Source organism: Sinocyclocheilus anshuiensis, unplaced genomic scaffold (assembly GCF_001515605.1).
Source record: "Sinocyclocheilus anshuiensis isolate Anshui unplaced genomic scaffold, SAMN03320099.WGS_v1.1 scaffold1199, whole genome shotgun sequence".
NCBI lineage: Eukaryota > Metazoa > Chordata > Actinopteri > Cypriniformes > Cyprinidae > Sinocyclocheilus > Sinocyclocheilus anshuiensis.
The window spans coordinates 917,114-928,861 of NW_015540934.1; the positions used below are offsets into that span (position 1 = coordinate 917,114).

The 11,748-nt window shown below is 39.5% G+C and overlaps 1 pseudogene; it reads left to right on the plus strand.

The window, feature by feature from the left end:
• The window catches only part of LOC107689506 (disco-interacting protein 2 homolog A-like), a 143,471-nt pseudogene that overhangs the window by 106,895 nt on the left and 24,828 nt on the right, over nt 1-11,748 (plus strand).

Genomic DNA, 11,748 nt, shown 5'->3' on the forward strand with positions numbered 1-11,748 from the left:
GATTCAGTCGAACAGACAGCACGCCTCACAGAGGAACGTGCGCGGTTGGTGCTGAACTGCTTGAATTTATTCAAGGGCAGGACAGCGGTCCCACTGAAACTATTTCAGAGGCTCCTGGGGCATATGGCAGCTGCAGTTACGCCGCTGGGGCTGCTTCATATGAGACCGCTCCAGCACTGGCTTCATGGCCGAGTCCCGAGGTGGGCATGGCAGTGCGGCACTCACCGGGTCCAAGTTACACCGACCTGTCGCCAAACCTTCACCCCGTGGTCAGACCTTACATTCCTCAGGGCAGGAGTGCCCCTAGAACAGGTCTCCAGGCATGCTGTGGTTTACACGGATCCTCCACCACCGGCTGGGGGACCACGTACAATGGGCACACAGTGTCGGGGGAATGGACAATTGGCATATCAATTGCCTAGGGTTGTTAGCAGTGCGCCTTGCCTTGAACCGTCTCAAAGGGTGCTGGTCCGAATGACCCCGTGGAAGGGAAGTCGGTAGGGAAGCATGACCTGGTCATCATGTTCCTTAAGGGGGGCAAGAAGGTTAAATCCTCCCCGGCCCCTCTCCATACCCTCTTGGGACCAGTCTCTGGTGCTTAGAACACTACAGCAGGGCCCATTTGAGCCTTTGCAGTCAGTCGAGCTAAAGTTTCTTTCAATGAAAACTCTGCTCCTGCTTGCACTGGCCTCCATCAAGAGGGTAGGGCACCACGTCCAGACCTCTGGCTGCCCCCGAAAGAAGGCAGACCCAGCCCTAGCTTTGCTCTTTCCCGTCCGAGCCTTGAGATGCTACGTAGGCTGGACACAAAGCTTTAGGACCTCAGACCAGGTCTTTGTCTGTTACGGAGGCCAGCAGAAGGGGAATGCTGTCTCTAAGCAGAGGAAGGCCCACTGGATTGTGGATGCCATCACCCTTGCTTATCAGGCACAGGGTGTGCCCTGCCCGCTCAGGTTGCGAGCTCACTCTACTCGGAGTGTTGCATCCTCCTGGGCGCTGGCTCGTGGCGCCTCACTGATAGGTATTTGTAGAGCTGCGGGCTGGGTGACCCCCAACATGTTCGCTAGATTCTATAGCCTTCGTGTGGAGCCGGTATCCTCCTGTGTTCTATAGGGTATAGGCGCTGGGAGGCCCCGGTTTAGTGTCGGCTTGCTAAAACTGCTCCAGAGTGTCCGTACTGTAGGCCCTGTCGAGCTCCTCCGTCCCCTCGGCAGCCAGACGTGGCGAAACCTCCTTCGGATGGGGCTTCCACAACGTTCCTGTTCCAAGTGGAACGGGTACGTTTTCCCAGTGTTATCCAATCTCACTGAGTGGGTAGTGCTACAACAACAGTGACTGGTCTTCTTGTTGCAAGCCCCAGCCTACACCACAAAGGGGCACAGGCGACTCGCACAGGACACTGGAAGGGGCAGCATCCATGGCGCTTTGGTAAGGATCCCAATTCGTCGGTCACCAACGTGACTCGGAGTGACCGACTGAAAGAGGGAACGGAGACGTCACGTCCCGTCGCCACGTCTGCTGTACCACCGCTGAGCGGCCGGGTCACCGGCTCGGCTCCTCAGCGAAAACCTGGTATGCGTTGCACCGGCTGCCTTTTTATTCTCACGCTGTGATCAGCGGCAGCTGGATGCAATCATCGCATGCCAATGTGCATTGGCTCGTTTAGTTTACATTCAAAGTGGATTGGTCTCTCTAAGCGAGATCCCAATTCATCGGTCACCGACGTGACGTCTCCATTCCCTCCTTCAGGGAGGGAAAGTACGCAGAGACGTTCCATCTATACAGTGAAAAACTACTGGAACATTTAATTTAATTTTACAGTAAAATACTGATAAATATACCGTTTTTGGAAGTGGAAAAGAACCATAAACTGAGTCTGACATTCCCAGAAAGTCATGATGTGACTTTCTCTTCACCACTTGTGTTTGTAAGGTGGTTGCCAGGTAAAAAAAAAAAAAAGATTTTAGTGGTTTGGTGTATTAACATTATTTCAGTTAATGAATATACCCCTTTTTTTACTTAAATGTTAACTGTTGCTGTTATATTTTTTATGGTCGAATTATTTAATTTTTTTAATGAAAATTTTACATTTTTCAGTTTTAAAAGTCTTCAGAAATCATACAGTTGTTTTATGTGAGGAACAGACTGGCCTCAACCTCAAACTTTCAAGATTGCCGAGATTGACTACTTTTATGGTGCTTTTTTGGTCGGTCTTGGTCTTGACAGCCTCTAGTTGCTGTTTGCTTTTAATGTATGAACAGGAACAGAATAAAGTCTTATTTTAGTCATATAAATTTTGAATGGCATGAGAGTGAGTAACAAAATAACTCCAGAACACACTCACTTTACTGCTCTGCTCTTCACAGAGTTCTGCTTATAAACATTTGCATTCCCGTTATCTCTCCTTTTCTCTCATCTCCTCCTCTTTCTTTCACCCTCTTTTTCTGCTTTTCTGCCCTTGAAGGCCACTATCATCAAGCTGGCCCTGGGCGCTGACTGTAAATAACCTCAGATTTCACACAGTGTCAGAGCCGCTCTGTGGGTCTACTGTTCTAAAGCAGCCTGCCAGACAAACCCAGCTGTACAAAGGAAGATTAAATGCAAAACAGCTGCTTGTTGGTTATTAGTGTGGAAATCACTTATATATTAAAGACTATAAAGCTCTTCTGTTGGGCGTTTAGAATATGATGGACAGTAAATTAGGAAGAGAGATGACAGAAAGTGTTGCAAACTGGCTTAACTCGACATTGCGCAGTGTAAAGCATCAAAAAACGTAGCTAATCAGAACATATTTGATGTTTAATTCCATGTTTTATGTAAGCAAAATTTGTTCATGTAGAGCTATATAGAGTGGAATTTTGGACCAATGAGATTTTATGGCTGGCAAATCCCGCACAGCTTCTTAAATATATAATCAATATCATAATTTATCATGGGTTTGATCACAGAACAGTCCACCATGCATTATTGTACTTTGACCTCCACTCACCTTTGACCTTTGGCACCTCATGACAGACAACCACAGTGCACCTCCGGATGTGACAGGCCTGTCGGAGCGCTCGGTGCATGCAGAGCGTCCACAGGTGACATCAGTGCGAGGGCTTCCACGCAGATACACACACACCAGCGTCATGGAGACCGCCGATGGTGAGTTCCCTAAAGCTTCAGCCTGCTGTCGTAATGACAGCAGAGCATCTTCCTGTCACACACGCCTCTTTCCTGTAAGAAAGAGGGAATATCATGTCATCTCTCCACAGAACCCAGAGGTTCAAACGGACTGATTTGTGTTTTTAGAAACGTTTTCACACTAAACACTGTGTTTTTAGCTCTGCTCCAAAACTTAGTAAGCTGCCTTGCATTCTACTGCCTACTTAGGGAGCATGCTGACTGCCACTGAACCTCATAAGGGATTGAGACTCATCTCACAATTGATACGAATACAGTCTAACAACTAATGATAATGTTGCAAAGCTAAAAATACTTAGCACACATAAATATATCCAACTTTCTGGATCTTTCTGGATGCTCTAAATCTGGAGGCTTTGGATCAGAGTTAATGAGATGTATTTACAGTTCATATCTATTGAAAAAAAAAAAAAGCTAAATAAATCAAAAAGAGTGAGATATTTTTTGGCTGTTTTTTGTATGCTCCTGCTTGTTCAAGCCAGATAGTATCATGCCATCAGCATGCTCTTTTTTGCAGGAATAGTTCACTAAAAAAGGAAAATTCTGTCATCATGTACTCACCTGCATGTCACTGCAAAATAAAATCTCATTTTTACACACATTCAAACCTAGTGTGTGTTGATAATACACTTGAGAACCAAATAAGTTTGTATGCTGTTTCCTTTCCACCAACTTCTTTTTCTTCAATAGTGTCATGAATTTTTCCTCAAGCTGATTAGCAAAACTGACTAGCGGTTCTTGCATGTATTGTGAACACGCCAGGTTTGAATGTGTGGAAGCGCAATTGTGAATTGAGACTTAGGATGAAAGGTAAGATTTAGAGTAAAAATTACTTAACTTTGTCTTTTTTTCTAACATGAAGCTATCATTTGGATTTATAAGGCTTAAAATATGCTGTGTGAGATGTATGAACTGTTTTTTAGAGTCACCTGAGTCACACTTTCACTGCAGGGTAAAATACCCTGGAAACCATGTCCTTTTATGTTCAACTGTGGGGGAAATAATCATGTACTTCTTTTTGAGTGACATTAGGCCATGTAGATGATGACTCATCAATTTTCATTTTTAGGTGTACTGTCCCTTTAAGACATAGAGCTGAACATCACATCTGTACATCACATCAGGTTCAAGATTAACCTACTTTCTTTGCAGTGGTGTATTAGTTCTTGGAAGGACAAATATTTGGTAATGGTTAAACACAACAAAATAAAAAGCATCAAAACTGATCTGATTTTTTTTTTTCCGTACAGAAATATTATGTCAGTCATGCTCAATTAGAATCACCTCAGCTCTGTAGAAGCAGCATGCTGTCATGAACATGTGTGTTTATTCACATTTTCTCTTCTTTAGGCACTGACAGGGGAGATAGGGAGGCCATGGATGGTATTTATACACGTTTATTTCAATATGCCCCTCCTCCTGGTGTCTCTGTGCCTCTGTGTCTCAGCTGTGACCTCTGTGATAAACGCCGTCTGCTTAACTTGTCCACTACGTCATTTTTTGAAACTACGATCATAAGAAAAATATTTCCACCTAATGTGTCTCTTTTAGTCTTTTTAATGTTGTTTAATTATTCTTTCAAGGTCTTTTCACAGCATTTGTAATAGGTTCTGCATTATGGGAAGATACAACACTATTGTCTAGAAATATGTAGGACTGAGAATGTTTTCGGTGTGTTTGTGTTGATCCATCTTATGTGAAAAAGAAAGTACACATTTGCATACTTTTAAAGAGTATTTATTACGGAAATTTAAAGAACATACTTCAGTGTGAAATGAATGTAATGTTTCCGCACACTTAATTGCATGTTATTTTTTATTAAATGTTATTAAATTTATATTAAATGCACAGTATAACTTAAGCACATGTGACAAGCATTTATTGTACACTAAAAATACTTTGTCATTTCTATTGAAACTTGTAGTCATGTATTTAAATATATTCATAAATACACATTATGATGAAGTTACAATTTAGTACTTTTAAAATATATTAAGTTTGAATGTGATATTTAATACTGAACACACTACAGTTAAAATTATAATCAAGTACTTTACATGTGCTTTAGTATGCAAGTCACCTCATCAAAATAAGTGTACTTTATAGCATGACAAATTATGATTTAAATTTACTTTAAAACTTTTAATTTGACAAAGTTGTAATATTATTTGTAATATTATTACAAAGTGCACTTTTTAAAAGTGTACTTAAGTGTGTTAAGAAACATACTCACATTACACTTAAGTACATTTGTTACTTTTTTTTTCATTATCTTATATTATTTGCAAGTACAGTATTTTAAAATATATAATTTGGACTAAAAGTGAACATTCTCTACAATTAAGTGCACTTCTTTTTCACACGGGAGAGCTTGTATTTAAGTAAATGTGTGATGAGATAATTAGACAAATGGTTTTTGCTTTTGACATTTAGGTATGCTCTGTGATTTTTGCCAGCGTTTCAGATCAAATTTCACTTTTTTTATATGATTTGTACTCTACAAAATAGAGTTTTAGTAAAACATTTAGTTAAATTTACTTTTACTTTTAGTAAAATATTTAGTTAAATGTAATTTCTTATGGCCATGAAATAGCATTGTAATGCCATGGTACTATGATATATACTGTATATCATTGCAGGCCTACAGATTGATAACCTTACAATACATTGGTACTTACATGGTACTTCAAAGAATACCGTAGTGCTACAATGGTAGATGTTAAACAAAACATGGTATTATAATGGCACCATGTGCAAAGGTAGTACATTTTGATATTTTTTTGTTGCCGAATACAAGCATGGTTGAAAAGTGTTGCATATTAGCCACAGTATCATGGTAGTGTTAGTGTGTGATTATTTTGTTTAGTAAGGTTAATATGGCTTATGGACATTTATGAGGCAGGATAACAGTAGTTCTGTCAGGACCACTATCGTCAAAATGATAGATACTTAGCATAAAGTTTGGTTTGGCGGTATGGTTCTGTTCTGGGCAAAAACCTCCCTGCCCATCCATGCAGCCTGTCATGAATGAGCAGGGAGAGCAGCAATAATAACCCCCCTAGGGTTAACAGAACAGAACAAGGCATATATCATTAATGTACTTAATGATATTTAAGTGTAACACTTTATTCAAGATAAAGGAGTCTGATTAGCAAGGAATATCAGAAAGCCAAGTCCTGACTGTGGCGAAAGGAGGAGCTGGGGATGGAGGAGGGTAATTTGCTCCTGAACAAGCTGAAAAGCTGCTGGATAATACTGAATAGAGCTTATATAGGAATGTCGCGATAGGTGTCGTATTCCTATAGGTAGATGTGATCAGCTGATGCAAGCTTGACTCACGTGACCTGCCAGAACTAACGCTTAATTTTTGTTGTGTTTATCCTCACATGAGAGGATTCATTCTTGTGTGTTTGGGGAGCTGTTACAGTAATTGGCTTCATCGGGTTCTGCAGTGAATTCTGGGTACTTGAGCACGGTCTGTGAGTGTGTGAGAGATGCAGACAGAGACGAGGGGCAGACAGACAGCGGCTGAGGCTCAGGTGTCTCATGACAATGGAATGTCAGAAAGCATCTCAGTCATGCATATATATATATACATGACACAGCCATCTCTCTGTGGAATTAACAGCCAGACATTTAACAGAGAAGTGAAAAAATTGATTCATCATGTGAAGATGATTGTTGTTTCTTGATGTTTGGTTCTGTTCTCTCCTAACTATCATGTGAAAGCCTATGTTTACATCAATAGAAACATTTGATGGGTTTATTTTATATTAATTGTTATAAACCAGCTAATATTTGTTCCTCAAGACCTAGAATTATGTTAAATGTAACAAAATATATTCAGAGCTTGTTTTTTTTTGTTTTTGTTTTTGTTTTTTAGCCTTACACATGGGTAATTTTGAGGTGTTTCTGTGGTAACTAAGAGTGTAAATATTTCCTCTAATAGTGATTTAATTTGAATGCATTTCTTTGATAAATGTGATGCATCATGTTATTTGAAATTGAATTTGATTATTTTGGTACAATTCATAATTAATTATGCAGGATATTTATGAAGGAATAATTTACACTGCAATGGAAAATTGCCTAAAACAACCATGCAATCAGCATTTACCATTTTACACAGGCACAGTAAATGAATTTTGGACAAAAATTGTCCACATGATACATAGAGAACTGTAATTATTAATTAATTCTGTAATGAAGAAAATAGAATTTTAACTTTAATACATTCTTTGGCATTTGGCCCAAATTTTTTATAGATTTTTTACTTAAATCTCCATAAATGTTATGACTTATAATTTATTTATATTTGTACTTTTTTTCATAATAAAATATTTAATTTGTATTAAAAGTTAACACTTTGTAGAATGACCCTGGTGCTCATGTTATACTGTGAGATTGTTTAACATGTATTAACTTGTTCACTGCATCGTTTGTCCCAGTGTTCTATGTGAATCTATTTAAACTGTAATCCTAAAGCCTTCTGTAAAGCATATAGTGAATGATCAGATGGACTCTTTCAGAAGAAAGCTCATGAATGGTTGATGAGATGGGTAGCTGGGTAGTGGCTTGTTGCTAGGCAGCATGAGTCCAGCTGCTTCAATCAGAGTCAAGGAGTCTTTGATGCTCTGGGTCAGGTGTCTCTACTGAGCATGCTTAGTGCCATCTCAACCAACCCCATGGGCATACAGCCTTACATTGACTGACAGGCTGTTGTGTGAAACTGTCCCCACCATCCTTTCACAATGACCTTTCCCTGCTTTTTTTATCTCATCCTCGCCATCTCTCTCTCTCTCTCTCTCTCTCTCTCTCTCTGTCCCATCTTCTCCTGACACTATCTCTGTCTAAAGGCGTTCCAGTCAACAGTCGAGTGTCCTCTAAGATTCAGCAGCTCCTAAACACTTTGAAAAGGCCAAAAAGACCCCCTTTACGAGAATTTTTTGTTGATGACTTCGAGGAACTTTTGGATGGTAGGTTCATACATCTAGAAATATCTACTTCAGTCATGAAACTTTAGATGGCGCAAGCTTATAGACCTTGTACATGCAATCTGCTATCATTCACATAATTTACTAAATGCTGATTAGTCTCTGTTCAACTAATGAGCTTGCTTGCTCAACATTTAAATAGTCTGGTTCAGTGTTCGCTGTAAGCTGGTCCTGCCGTGCGTTCCTCTGAAACCCTCTACCTCCCCCAGCTCCACCTGTCTAGGGTGCATTCCACTTCACTTTTAGACACAAACTCACAAACTTCCCTAAACACTTTCCATAGGGGGAATCCCCACCGCCATTTTGATATGCGTTCCACTTTGTCAAGTGGCCGAGGGAAGTTTATATGGACATACCCTCGACCCATCGATTTTTTACCAAGGGAGCAAGTCTTTTCATATGTACACTTCAGGCAGCTCCATATACCTCAATGCAACATGATTGTGACGTACACGGTAGTTTATTGTATTGATATTTTATCCGTTTGTGTAATTTTATTTTCTCCAAGAGCCCAAGCATACCAATAGGCATATAGAATGGCACATCAAACAAATTCATAAAGAAAAAATGTAAATGTCTTAGCACCATAGCAGATTCCAAGTGATCAAGGGCTTAGGACGTTTCAGTTCAACCCATTGCAATGGTTCCACCAGTAGTGGGCACTCATGCAACATAAGCAATGATGTGCATTCAAGTCTACAAGACGGAGGCAAGTTAGCAAGTGAAGGGCATAAATAGGCGAAGTGGAATGCAACCTAGATCTGCTATGGGATTTTATGATGCCTATTCATGCAGCAGCAGCAGCATATCTTACATGCTCACAGCAGTACGTCTGTGTATCTAATGGCAGTAGCAAGTCTCCATATTTGCTCTGCAGCAGCGTAGCAGATCTAGTGAACAAGACAGATTACATTAACATAGTCATATCGATTAACATGCTGAAATTATTACGAGAATTGTCATGACTGAATTATCTTTATTTGTAAAATCTTCAGTGCTATTACTAGAGAAATTGAAATTATGTGGCTTTTTGAAGAGAGAATGCTGAAGACAAAGTATTGTCGAGACTTGAAATTGAGCTCTTTTGACTTGGGTCAGTAATGAAACCACCTAGGAGCCACCTTAAACAAATAAACAGAGAATGTGAAAATCTGTTTTAGTATTCTGGAGGGACTTTAGAACTCAAGTCATATCTTACGGTCAAGCCCTCCATTGCCATATATATTTACTTTCATCTCACAAAAGGGTTCTATGAAAATATGAACGTGAATTGGCATTTACACTTAGATTGAATAGGTGTCTCTGATATCCTTACTCATAACCTTTTGCCATTTACTCAAAAACTGCTTTTAAGAAGAAGCTACTGACCCAGAGACAGGAAAATAACACAAAACAACATATTTGAATAATACAGCCATGTTAAGGATATGGGTTATGTCTGTCTGATGTGTGGTCTGCCACTGTGAGGGGTTGAATTCATCTGGAAATGCTTTGTGGTTTTCTTGTTTAGTACTAACAGTGACTGTTTTATTATCTGGCAGGTTTAGTCAAACTGTCTTGATTCTTCTCCATACTTATGTATATAAATCAGCATATTAGGATTTCTGAAAGATCATGTGACACTGAATACTGGAGTAATGATTCTGAAAATCCAGCTTTGCATCACATTAATACATTTCAAAATATATTAAAATAAAAAAAAGAGTCATTGAATCATAATAATATTTTCACAATATTACCGTTTTTACTGTCATTTTGATCGGTTGCAGCCTTGGTGAGCAGAAGAGACTTCTATCTAAAACTAAAAAAAAAAAAAATCTTGCTGACCCCAAACTTTGAATGGTAGCACATAAAAAAAACTTTTGTCCAAGGTTCTTTATTTGTCACATACATATTTCATACATAATGAGAAAGTGGAACTGTTTACTGAGAGTGTAGAGTGACCTGCTCCTGTTTCTCTGATTTATTCAGCCTTTTCTGTGTTCCTGCATTATGGAGATAAACTGTTATTTTATTATTGTTATTATTATATAAACAGTCTAGTACAGTGATCCACAAATTTGAGGGTTATTGAAGTTATTAAAATGTTTGAGAAATCCTCTGAATTAATCTCTTCTTCCCTTTTTCTCTCTCTTTGTGCAGTCAATCCTTTCTTGCACTTCTTAAAAATATGCTGAGAAATACTCTTTCACATTGTCTTAGCAGCAGCATCTTCACTTTATATTCTGTCTCTCTTTCTGTTTTTCTTTCTCTTTCTGTTCCAGACACACAAAATCAATCAAATCTATTTAAAGCTGTCTCACATCTCATCCTCAGCACCCATAAGTCACCCTGAGATGCTTAGTGACATTTAAAATCACTCTCACATAAACTCCAAAAAACTAGTGAGCTGCTTACAGTGTAAGCCAGCATCGGTCATGGAACCTTATAAATGACTGACTTTGAATGCTCTATGTAGGCAGAAGACTCAACCTGCTAGTGATTTCAATAAGCCAATAAGCACACAATACAATAATAAATTACATATAGGTGAAAATGATTGATTTTTAATTACACTGACTAAATGTCTCAGTAAGTAAACGGTAAGTAAACGTTTATGTATAATCTGCATTCTTCTAGCTTTGTATTGGTGAATATAAGCTTTGTTGTATGCAATACTTTAATATTTTATTAAAGAAAAAAAAGTCACAGCAGCAGATCTATATTTTTGTCTCTGACATGATTTCCTGTCTGCTACAGTGCAGCATCCAGATCCAAACCAGCCCAAGCCTGAGGGGGGTGAGATGAGACCCCTGAATGGGGAGCCGCTGGGGGTGGTCACTAACTGGCCTCCGTCATTACTGGCCTCTTTACAGCGCTGGGGCACATGTTTTATTTGCTTATATTGCTAATGTACTCACTTGAAATAGTGAATGAACTCTGTCTCTCAGTGAACAGACAGTGCAGGTTTGAATGTTTGTTTTTGTAAATACGTTTCCATAGGGAAGTTATGGACACGGAGTCAAAAACTTTCCTATACACTGCTGAACAAACTGAGCACCAGGAATGAACCACTACTGCGGCCTGGAGACAGAGTGAGTGTCCTAATCATGCACATTCACCCTCATTTACACCTTGCATTAAAGGGTTAGTTCACCCAAAAATGAAAATTAGGCTGCGTTTTACTCACCACCAATGCATCCTAGGTGTATATGACTTTCTTCTTTCAGACGAATCCAGTCGGAGTTATAAAAAAAATTGTCTTTGATCTTTCAAGCTGTTTAATGGCAGTCAGCAGGTCTTGCATGCATCAGTCCTAAAGAAGTGAAATAAAAAGCACCCATCCATTAAAGAAAAGTGTCTCACACGGCTCCGGGTGGTGAACAAAGGCCTCCCGTAGCGAACTGATGCGTTTTTGTAAGAAAAATAACCATATTTAAAACATAATAATTACTTTAATCTAGCTTGGGCTCACTGTTGTACACGGAAGCAGTTCCAGGCGGATGACGTATGGAGGTCGGCGTTGCGCATGCACCGCTCAGAAGTGACGAACGCGGAAGCGCAGCGGAGAGATCAAAACAAAACAACG